Genomic DNA, 13,053 nt, shown 5'->3' with positions numbered 1-13,053 from the left:
TTAGTGATCAGAAAATGTGATTACAAGTGAACAAAAGAGTCGCTAATATAACACAAGGCCGATATTGAAGCATATGAAATGAGTAGCCAATGTATGAGTATCCATGTAGGTTGAGATATTATTGACAAATTTACTCCATGTAAGCCGAGATGTGATGAATTAAAATATATATACTCTTGAAGATGTCGGAAACCAATACCTATTTGCTATCATGTAATTGAATCTCTGAATGAATGAGAAAATTTAGGTCTTACGCAATGAACTTTGTGTTAGTAACCAACTAGACTCGTCTTTGAAGGATTAGTTAGTGTTTTGTGCAGAGACTTTATCTAAAGATGGGTTTTGTTTTTTTGCTTGATAAGTTTATATTGTTAGGTTTCTTTGGAAAAAAACGCAACCAGCTTGTGTAACATGGTTAATCGATTCTTGAAGACACTCTTGCATAACATCTTAGGCTCTTTGTTCTCACATGTTTCAAGAAATGCAATCCAATACATTTTAATTTTTTTTTTCTACATTAGAAGGGAGTCAAACCCCAAATCTAGTCAAGTCCTAACCCAATTTTCAAACCACGCCCCCTCCGAAAAAAAAAAACCACCACTTGGGCTCACTTGAATGGCTTATATCCAGCCTAGCTTACTAGCAAATTTAACTTTATTTTCTAATTATTGTCACTAAGTTTTAACATGTTCGACACTTAACTAACTAACTTTTAAAAAATATCATTTAACTCACTTCCATTCAACATTATCTTACACTTAATTCACTATAGTTAAATCTCTCATAAGAAATGGTTAAAGTTCATGGTATATTTGTCTAAACACAAAAAATATAATTCCAACTTGAAAAAAAATAATAATAATATTGGGTACCACTATTGTCACCCTACCATTTTATTTATTCACCATATTTGCTCATTACACCCTACATTTTAATTTCAATAATTAAATTTACTTATCTAACCTATTTCTCTTTCTAAAAATATCCTTATATGACATATCCAATTAAAAAAGAAAGTTTTTTAACAAAAATCTCCCATTTAATTTATACCAATAAAAAAACGAAAATATATTAAAGTTTTCTAATAAAATCATAATTTGATTTACTTCTATTTTTTTAATTTTTTTTCTTTCAGTTTTAAGGTTTGTCTATTTTAATCCATGTCAAAGTTAACAACTATGAGCAATGAGAAGAGATAGATTTTTTTTTTCAATTTTACTGTTGGTGTTCATAAACGGTATTGCAAATATTTTGATGAAGTTAACACTAATGATTTTGTTAATTGAATAATGAATTAACGACGAGGAGGCAACAAAAAGACCAAAAAGAACTGTAATACATTCAAATTTGGGTGGAGAAGATGAAGATTAATGTTATCCAATGAAAAATAAGTAGTCTTTGTATTTAACTAATTGATTTTGTATTTAGTTTTCCTTTTATGTTTGGATTTTAAAAAATTAGTGTACTTATTAGTCATTTTGCAGTTGAGTAATATAGTTTTTCAATAATTCAAATATTTGTAGGATGAACTAGAAAATGGTATATTGGCAATAGCCACACCCAAAAAATTTCTCTAAAGTTTTTAGAATTTGTTGAAAATATCTAATAAAAAGGGATTTAAATAAAAAAACTGAAAATTTGAATAACAAAATTCAAGTTAAAAATGATTTTTTTAGTGTTTAGACAAATAAACCCTCAACTTTAATAACTCTAACGGGTGATTTAATGATAGTGAGATATGTAAAAGACAGATTTTAAAGTGAGTGAGTTAAGTGATATTTTTAAAAATATAATAAGTTAAGTGCTGAACGAATTATAACTCAACGATTACTGATTATTATTTCCGTCTTTTTTTTTTCTTTTTCTTTTTTTACATTGTAACCATTAATATTTTAATAAAGAGCCTATCGTGCATCTTCGCACATTCTTAGAAAATGAATTTTGAGTCATGTATAAATAGTAGAGTGATAATAACATGTACAGTTTTTATTTTCTACATCTCTCGTGACTCGTTGTAATGTATTAGAAACTACAAAACTTACTTAAATAATAACTTTTTCTATCATGGTCATGTGGGATAGATCCTGCTGAAAAAATTAATGTAATAATAATCTTAAAAATGAATTTAGCAAAAGTAAATTTCTATACACAGATTATATAGTAAAAAATTTGTAATATAAAAAGAAATTTAGTCAAACAGTGGTGCTGCACTGAGTTGCGGAGCTAGCTCTCCAATTGAGACTGGATTTTGTCAAACAAAGCTTGCGCATACGTGTGCTTTCCATTTCCAAGCAAAGTAGCAACGTTTTCCAAGTTCCTCTTTTCTCTGTCTGTTAACCTTTATATATGCGTATGATTATGTAAACGAGTTGGTCTACTACTGAAACAGTATATATTTATGTTTGAATGATTATGAATTGCAAGAATGAGTTCTGGCTGGGATGGCCTTTAAATCAGCAGCTAATTTGACGACTTTAATTGCATTTCAATATGGATGGAATAACATATATAAAAACTTATAACGAACGCCTAGCCTAATATTAATATTACTTTTTGTAACACAATGTTGGTAGATATCTTAATTTCGACTTTTATCCTTCACAATTTTCTATTTTCTGAGATGACAACTTAGATCTGAGAGGAAAAGAAGAAAAAAGAAGACAAGATAGAAAGAGTGACTGGTGTGAGATTTGCTTTCTGGTAAATTTTGATATTTTCAATGGGGCATCAGCTCTGTTGTTTTGTGTGAGATTCTATCTCTTTCAAGATGTGGTTGCACATGATCATTTTGGAGAATAAATAGTTGTTTTATGCTGGATATGTAATTCTTGATGATTTCTCACACATTCACTGTCATTAATCATTATCTCTAAAACCTGGCAATTAAACGCCCTTTATAACTTCATGGCAAACACTAGCTACCAGTCTTCCTTCGCATGCCTTCCATTACTATCCCAAACGGGTGATACCAGTTGTACAATATGTGAAGCAGGGGTGGATTTAGGGGGGTCGAGTTTAGGCAGCTACATAGCCTTAAAACTTAAGATAAGTTATGGAAGTCTCTTTGGGTTTTGTAGAATTCTTTTATGAAGGAGAGGGCAACAGGGTTGGGGACAATACCCTGCATGTCCTTTACGTTTCTTCTCTTCAATAAAGACAACACCTGATAGTTTGAAATCTTTAATTAGGGCTAAGAGTCATAACTAGCTTTAAATACAATTAAATATAAATAACACTAGAAACGGTTCACACTTATGGGTGTAGAGAAGTGGGCGGTCACCCGTCTAGAAGTGGGTAGTTAGTTTCTGAAAATAATAAATTTTCTTATTAATTATTTATTTAAGTTTTGACTTCTTTATCTCTGACAATTAAAAAGATATATAAAGTTATTTAATATTTTAGGGGTATAAAGGTAAAAAAAATCTGTTATGGTGAGCAAGCCCTCTTCTCTTAAATATTGTATAGATAATACTTGTCAAAAATATAACATACGAGTGCTGGTATCAGCATCACTATTCTACACTAGGTTTAAAGAATTGTGTATTTCTTTAAATATTTTTTGTATAAACTTTTTCTTTTTAAGATAACATAATATTTATACTTTTATAAACTACACATTATACTTCTCTCTTTGCCCCTTAATAATTTTTCTTTTTCTTTTTTTGAATAAAGGGCTGGTGCGGCTGCCCTCAAGCCTTGATTAATGAAACTGTCGAATATAAAGGGGGACATTGAGCCTAAACTCTTGATTACAATAAGCATATAGAGAACATCCTTAAATACTATCATGAGTCTCTACCAAATAACTGCATTCAATTAGGCACCAACTAGCAAAGAGCGCTCTATTGGCGACTCTATTTGATTTGACATAGCGGTGAGTCGGTGACATAACGGAAAGATAGCTCGATATGTAACTGATTACAATGTAGCATAATTACCATATGCAAAGCTTTCCTACTATGTTGTCGTCAGAGGATAAATCCGACGACACTTAGTCTCACCCTGCCACTAAGAGGTAGTGACAATTTGACAAAGCAAGGAACTTGCCGCCTACCTAGAGCAGACAAGACACTTTGAGTGCATACATAGGCAAAAATCCCGACTAGCCCTACACAACAAATGTAGGAATTTATTACTCATAAAACGTGCAACAAAACTAAACAACTGAAAAAGATAAAAACTATAAAGAAAATAGCAGCCTGGTCTAGGCCCAAGTAGTGAGCCCAAGCTCAAGCCTTAGAAGCAAGGAGAGCCTAGCCAACAAGCCAGGCCCAACCCAGTTCTGGTACAGCTCCACCGCCAAGCCTCAGAACCTGTTGCACCACCACTTGCACCGTCGTCACCATCCACTGTCTGTCAACTCGGTCACCACCAGCCCATGCATCCTCCATCTCCAGATCGGATCTGGAAATATTGATAATGTCAACCCAAATCCGCCAAACACCCTTCTACTCAGCCCTCACTGCAACTCAAAACCAGACCCAACAGGCGACAAAACCCCGCAACGGCACCCTCAACAACCAACCCCGCCAACTAGAACTAGATCTCCGCCCCAACAGTGGCCATGATCTCCTCCTCCACCTTCCTCAAACCGCGGCAGCCTAGATAACCTCCTGCAATTGAGGACAACACTTCCTCCATTGACGTATAGGAGGAAACAACGCAGCCCGTCCGACGACAGAGCCCCGAGGGCATGCCGCCTGACGGAGAAGGGAGACTTTTTATCGAAATCCTAGAGAGGGAGACGCTTTTAAGTAAAGTAGACTGTTTGGATGATAATTTTTCTTTTTGTTTTTCATAATTTTGCTTTAGTAAGTGATATCTATTTGTGCTCCAATTTTCATGTATGTAATTGCTACTTATCTAATAGTTTATTACTCTAATTAAAATATAAGAAAATTTTCTTTGAAAACCAATTGTGTATTAATAATCTTGCCTTATATGAGACAGATTTCTGGATCCGCCACTGACGCGAAGCAACAGAAGATCAGTGATGTACGGACCTGTTTGGGTCTGTATCATGAACAATTCACTATTTTGATGTTCCTTGAAAGCCAAGGCACCCTTAATTGGATTGTTGAGCTTTGATGGCATTCTCCTTGATCTGTTTGGATGCCTTTAGATAAACTACAAATGACTCCATGCATGAAGAATGTTTCGGGGTCATGCATTCGATCTCACTTTTACCTCCATGACTCCATCGATCGATCTCTCTCCTAGTTATTCCTTCCCTTGTATTTGAATGTGACATGGTAAAATTGGTTCTCACTTTTACATGTGTTGGATTTATGTTTTCCATAGTCTGGATAACTCATTCACAATAAAATCTTTGTTTACTTGTGCACGTACACATCAGATATTAACCAATAACTCAATGACCAAAATTATGGTGTATCGTATTTACCAACTGATAAAGCTTTGTACACATCTAATATCACGTACGGGAAACCTAGCTTGTACCAAGAAATCCTAAAGAATAAAGAACAAAATTTGCTTTCTGTTGACCCCTGTTCTTGATCTCTAAACTAATTCTGCTGATTCTTTTTTTCATTCGATGCACTTTGGTTTATCAAATCAATAAAATAAAAAAATCACTACAATTTTTTTTCCTATAGATATGGTCATATACAAGTTTCCATTTCTTCAATGAACAAGAGGAACTCTCTAATATGCTGGTACTATGGCAGGGAAAAACATCTTTCTAACTCCTTCGCCCTTTATAATGTGGAATATGATGCCTGATGCGCTCGGAAATACCAGAAAGATTTGTATGAGCAGCCAGTTATGTGCACAGTGGCGGAACCACGTTAGAGGCTGTTTGGGCTATAGCCCAACCCAAATTTATTCATATGTTTCATATAGCATATGTGGTTCCCTCTACATGCAGCTGCAGTTGGTTCAGTTGGCTAAGTTGTTGTATACTTAACCTTCATATAACAAGTTCGATTCCCCACTTATACAATTTTTTGTGTTTTCTGCCTCTTTTCCTGTTTTTTTTTTCTCTCACCCATTTTCTTCTCCATTTCTTCTTTGCTTACAATATTTTCTTCTCTTGTTTCTATTGTTCTTTCCCCTATTTTTTTCTCCCTTCCTTCTTCTTGGTTACTATTTTCTTTCATTTTTTTTGTAAATTTTCTATAAGTGTTTCTTTATATAATTTTTGTAAATTCCTTGTTTAATTCTTAGTGTCTTAAAATTCTTAGAAACATTATTGACCAAAAAAAAAAAAATCTTATAAGCAATCTTAGATTAGCCCACCCCACTTTTGTATCCTGGTTCCGCCACTGTATGTGCACATGGAAATTTGCAATTGATAAACATGTTGATAAGAAAGTAGTGGAAATATATTCGTTGACATACCAAGATCAATTGAAACCCAAGCCACATGCATTTAGGTGAAGGGATTGGAAGCATTAAGCGGCCGACGCCATAGATGGCAACAATAAAGAAATGGAGAAACAAGTGTAGTGGACGAGGGTTAAGACCAGAGAGAAGCGATACTGGTCCATATGAACAGACTCCTCCAAGGCTCAAATAGCCAAAACATGCTTCACGCATTTCCTGTCTTGCTGGATCAGGTGATGCACAAAACACCTTGTACAAAGCACCTGCCAATGTGTTTATGGTTGATGACACAGGCTGCAATGAATACCAAGCATGATATCAGCAACGCCGAAATCACAAACAATGCCATATTGGAACATAAAAAAGCATATGAAAGAAGTTTTAGTCATAAGTTAACTCAAAGGTGGCTTTACCTTAAGCAACGTATAAAATGATTCAAGATAATTGCACAGAGCAGGTGCAACATTGAGATCATGTAGGTGTCTAAGAAGATCACGGAGAAGAACTATGTCTGAAAGAGCCACAGTCATGCCACCTCCGGTTAAAAGATGCCTCATGTTGAATGAGTCCCCCAATAAAATGGCACCAGGAGTGGGAAGAGGATTAGCAGCCATGCTTTTGTTTTGCATGGATCTGATGTTTCCCTTGTTGACAGCAGCCATAAAGGCATTGTACAGCTGTGAGGGAACCTGAAATACAAAGTAGTCCTTAAATTTAGTTCAGTTCAAATGGATATGCGTATCAAGTGAGAACTAAACTCAAGAAAACTACAGATGCATACCTGAGGAGCCACTACAGTCTTCAGATAGTTGACCATTTCACCATTAGCTACTGAAGGTACTTTTGTTCCAGGTATATTGACCAAACAACGAACCTCAGTGGAACTGATGGGATAAAACAGGATGGGTGAAGGGTCTCCCAAAATTACGTGTCCATGATTTGCGTGTGGAAGCTCACAGTTCTCCAAGATCAAACCAACAAAACAGGAGGGGCTTTCAACCTGATACCACAACAAATAACTGTGTTGGTCTCATGAAAGAACAAACAGTCTTGTTATAAAATTGAGTTCAAATTGTTGATTTTCCCAAGGTTGTCACCCCATTGTTACCTTTGGTGCACTGAGAGATTTGCGCAGATTTTAAAAGCAGCCATCACACACAATTGTTAGTGGAGCATATGTTCTCATCTCCTCTCCAGCCTTGTTCTTGTAAATCACCCGTTTGACAATGCCCTTTTCCTCGATTAGTTTTGTCACTGATCCTTGTTCCAACTTTACATTGCAATGAAATTCCATGGGACAATAATGAAAAATTGAAACTTGAAACATATTCCACCAAAGTAATCACATACAATAATTAGTAGAATCTTGTAACAAACTTAAAGGGAAATGAGAATTACTTTGAAAGAGTTGCAACTTTTTCACGCATTCTCTGAATGAAACGACCATTGTGGAAACTCCTCCCAGCGACATCTGAACTATATTTTTCCAAGGGATAAGTCAGTGTAGTATCCTTCCCATCTTTGTACAGAGCATAACCAAACACCTTCTGAGCATCAATAGACTCATTTGCACAGTCTGCATCCACAAATAGTATTGTTGATTAAAAAATAAAAACCAATGTCTGCCAACTTAACATTCAATAGCAGAAAAACTATGGCAAACTATTGCAAGAACAACAAAGGAGCTCTAAATTGCTTACCCTCAAGACCCAACTCAATCAATTTGAGATAACCCCCAGGCTGCAACAACTCACCAACAATTGTATCTGGCTCAGTCAAGTCTCTTCCTATGACATGTACACGACGTCCTTCCTACAACAATAAGCAAAATATATGGTTAGTCAAAACCCACATATTAAAGATCAAGCTGGCACTACAGCAAAAGCTGAAATATAAACTTGCCACTTTAGGCAATGCCTATCTAATCACATACTCTACTCCTTAAGCCTTCTCAAATACTACTTACAAGCTAAACTACTCTGGTTGTGTCTTACTACTAATAGTAAAGAATGAAACTTCAAGTACATTTTGAACTAAGTTGCCAAAAAAAAAAGTACATTTTGAACTACATTACTCAAATTACTACCCAAAATATACAAATCAAAAGAGAAAAAAGATGTAACTTCAGTCTTTCACCCATAATTGAAAAAAAAAAAAAAAAAAACAGTAGGAGTCAGAATGTGCCACTTTAGGCAATGCCTATGTACTGTTCTCCGTAAGCCTTCTCAAATATCACTTATAATCAGGTACCAATCTTAGCAAAAGCTAAACTACTCTGGTTCTTTTCTTACTGATTGTAAAGTATTAAACTTCAAGTACATTTGGAACTACATTACTCATATTATTACCCAACAGATACAAAATCAAAAGAGAAAAAAGAATGTAACTTTTCATCCAATCGATCATCGAAACAAGACTCATTTGTACCCAAAAAAATGTTGATCCAAGTTAATAATAAAAAATCAAAAGATAATAAGAGTCGGAATAAGCCGGGTTGAGTTCTGGGTTGAAAAAGTAGACACAACAACTCTGACTATATTCCTCCAATGATCAAACAATGAAATCATATTTACTTGCTCAGTAAACAGATTTCCAATCAAATTCTAAAAGAGATGAAAAGAATCTGAACTAGGCAAGAGTGTAAGCAAGAGCTGCACCAGCAACTCCGGCACCGACAACAACGACGTCGGTACTTTTCTCCTCTTCCATTTCCGGCAGAAACGCACCGTCTCCAAACGCATTACTCTTGACTCCCCCACTTAAAGCCTTGACCTTTTTGTTTCCGCCGAGTGTAGTACTGATGATCATGAAGAAAACAGAGCCCAGCAATGAAGCTAACAACCCACCCAGAATATACTCGTAAGAAACCATCTTAAACAAAGTTGATGAAGACTGAACAATGAGAATGTAGTTGTCTGGGTCTGCTGTTGTTTGTGATTTCAGTTTTCAGTTGGAAGATGTGAAGGACTTGTAGTTGGTAAGCAAGCTATGGACTATGGAGCTTGAATTATATATAGATGGGACTATGGGAGGTGTGACCGTGTGGGGTTTCTTCTTGTCGTCGGGATTAAAATATGACGGCGCCTCCTACCCTTTGTTTATTTAACCAATTTTCTTTAAAACAGGGGGTTGGATTATGTGGGATGAGCTACATACGAAAATGAGGTCACTTGTGGACGATTTAAAGGTGTCAATTCTAATAGAAAGCCAATCCTTTTTAGAACACAAAACCATCATTACAAAGTTTTCAGTTAGGAAAGATTTGAACTTGGATTCTATTATCACCATAATCTGAAATCTCCAATTTTCGATTCGTAAGTTTAGTTTAAATTTTCCTTAGAAACACTCACAATTCAGAATTTTCTTTTATTTGATTTGAACGACACAATTTGGATTCAACTTTGATAGCCATGCTATAGATTTGACTGTCACATTTCATGCTAGATTACCGCATTTCATAAATTCAACATTTAGTAGAATGCCAACGTTACAAGAGTTTTATTCGCTTTCTACATAAAGTTATACAATAATTTGATTCTTAATTGAAAAATGATTTGTGGCCTCAATGAGGCCTAATATTTATGACCTCAATATTAGGTGTCATGCTATGTCACCTAGACACATCACTTATTTGTCAAATCATGCCACGTAATTCTTGAGAAAAATACAATTTTAGTCTTCCAAAATCTAATGACTCTAAGTTATTTTGATTTTTTTTCTAAAAGAAAAAATTATTTTGTCTTTTTTTTTCTTTTCATTTTGACAGCAATTAACCCAGCCCAAAAAACAACAAAGAAAGAAACCAGACCATACCTCTGATAGCAGTACCTAGATGAATTCAAGAAAGACCTCCAGGGGAGGAACTAGGTGAGCGAGTAGGATTTGTTTTGCGACCATCGTCGAATTAATTTCAAAACGTAAATCGACTCAGTGATTATTGTTCCGTAATCTCTTCTCTGAATTTGAAATCATAACGATGGCTTGAAATTAGGACGGAGATAGTTGACATTGATGTTCAATGGGGTGGCTGGATGTTAGGAAGTAGAGAGATGGCGTGAAATCCTCTTTTCCAGTTTTTGGATACATTCTAAATCCCTAAATTAAAATGGCAAGCTTTGTAAATTTTTGGATAAACATAGGTAAAGAATTTGCTTACCTGGCGATAGGCTGACTGGATGGACCGCAAATAGTAAAAAAATTGTTAGTGGACTGCATCCAATATTGTAGGGTGAAAATGGACCTATAATCAATTAACTCTTATATTATTTTACTTGCCAATCTTGCTTTCCCAATGAAATTCAAAAAGAGATTAAAATCATAATCTAACCTTGGCAAGAGTGTAAACAAGAGCTGCACCGGCAACTCCGGCACCGACAATGACGAAGTCAGTGCTTTTCTCCTCCTCCATTTCCGACCGAAACGCACCGTCTCCAAACGCATTACTCTTGACGCCTCCACTTAAAGCCTTAACCTTTTTGTTTCCACTAAGAGTAGTACTTATGATCATGAAGAAAACAGAGCCCAGCAATGAAGCTAAAAAACCACCCAGAATATACTCGTAAGAAACCATCTTAAACAAAGTTGATGAAGACTGAACAATGAGAATGTAGTTTTGTGGGTCTGTTGTTGTTTGTGATTTCAGTTTTCAGTTGGAAGATGTGAAGGACTTGTAGCTATGGTAAGCAAGCTATGGAGCTTGAATTATATATAGATGGGACCAAGGTTTTAAATATCGGTATCTTTATATGTATCGGTACTTTGAAAAAGGGAGATATTGGACATATCGGGGAGATATCGGAAATATCGGGGATACAGGGTAACAAAATGTCGTTTTTGAAAAAAGTCAATTTATTAGAAATTTAGAACTACATATAAATACATATGAATGTTAACTTCATCTACATCCAAAAAGAGACTCTAGGAGGTTGAAAAGCCGCTCGTTGGTCTACGAAAATGCAATAATCAGACCAAGACATATATATGACCCATATAGTGAGAATTGTAGTGATGAACATGATAGTTATAGATCTCTACACTCACAGACTATACAGTAGCTTCGTTATTCCTCACTTTTTCAAGATGCATAGCCAAAATTTAATACTCCGTACTCTGCACTCTCTTCTCATCATGTCATCCATACATGGTTCCTTGACTTCCTTTTGCAATGTTATTTGGCCTCATTTGAATAATCGAACCTTTATGGCTTTATCTTCTTTCTATTATTCAACTACAGAGTTACAAATAACTACATACAGAGTTACAGACATAGTCATAGACTACACAGTACCAAATCTCTCCTCACACAGATTTGCATTTAGACTTTTAGAGAATTACTTCTCACCCAAAATCGCCTTGAGGGTATTTCCCCTCATCTAGATTCGCCTTGAGGAGATTTTTCTTCCTCATCTAGATTCGTTTTGAGGGGATTTTCTACTCATCTAGATTCACCTTAAGGGGATTTCTCCTCACTCAGATTTGTCTTTAGGAGATCTCTCTTCACACAGATTTTTATTTAGAGAATTACTGAGTTTTTTTTTTTTTAATATTTTTGCCTCAAATTTTACAGATATTTCTTCACTTTATCAGGGATATATCGCAAATATCTAATATATCGGCATATATCTAATATATCGGCATATATCTAATATATCGGGGATATTTGACGATGTCGGAGAAATTTTGCAGAAACAGTAAAAGATAAGATATTTACCCCCTAAATATATCGGTCTGTCGAAAAAAGAAGATATTGGGAGAGATATTGGAAATATCGCAGATATTTAAAACATTGGATGAGACTATAGGAGGTGTGACTGTGTGGGGTTTCTTCTTGTTGTCGGAATTAAAATATGAAGGCGCTTACCCTTTGTCTATTTAACCAATTTTGTTTAAAACAGGGGTTGGATTATGTGGGATGAGCTACAGTACGAAAATAAGGTCACTTGTGGACGATTTAAAGGTGTCAATTGCAATTAAAAAGCCAATCCATAGAACACAAAATCATCCTTACAAAGGCAATTAACCGTGTGGTGTCACCCTAATTTGATCTCCAGTTTTCAATTTACAAGTCTATTTTAAATTTACTTTCAACCAAAATAAACTCACAATTCACCGTACTTGAATTTTATTTTATTTTATTTGAACAACACAATTTGAGTTCAACCTTAATGGCCCTACTATCATGCAATAGATTTGGCCGTTACATTTCATGCTAAATTACTACATTTCATAAATTCAATAAAATGCCGGCAAATCGTTACAAAAATTTTATTCAGTTCCTGCATAAAATTATCCAATAATTTCACTCTTAATTATACATTAATTCTACTAATTTCCCACCGGTCTCTTAGTTGTGGCAAGGCGTCATCATCATATATAGGTGGATGATGACGAAAACTGCAAATCTTTTTTTTAATTAGAAAGCCCCAATTCAATTCTCCTCGTTTGATTAAAGAAAATAATCTTGTTTTTCACGAGTTATGGTATTGTAACATATAATAATAGATACATGCATGTGACTATTTCTCCATGCTGATGAGTTGATTTCTTGATATTGCTTGCTCCACAATAATGACCTGACCCATCTTCCACGATGCCTTCACAATTTCACAGTCTCGATCACTCCCAAGTCCAAGCCATGCCAGTAGTCACTCTAATTATATTGCTCGTGGACTTCGTTGATGATTTGTTTCCACATTTATAATATGATTC

The 13,053-nt window shown here is 35.1% G+C and overlaps 1 pseudogene; it reads right to left on the bottom strand.

Annotated features, from left to right (window-relative positions):
- Positions 1-5,295: 5,295 nt before the first annotated feature.
- On the bottom strand, positions 5,296-11,102 carry LOC112172595 (annotated as a pseudogene).
- Positions 11,103-13,053: the final 1,951 nt, after the last annotated feature.

Source organism: Rosa chinensis, chromosome 6, assembly GCF_002994745.2.
Source record: "Rosa chinensis cultivar Old Blush chromosome 6, RchiOBHm-V2, whole genome shotgun sequence".
In the NCBI taxonomy this organism is placed as follows: domain Eukaryota; kingdom Viridiplantae; phylum Streptophyta; class Magnoliopsida; order Rosales; family Rosaceae; genus Rosa; species Rosa chinensis.
The sequence above is the reverse complement of the archived record's forward strand: the minus strand, read 5'-3'. Positions and strand labels throughout refer to the sequence as shown.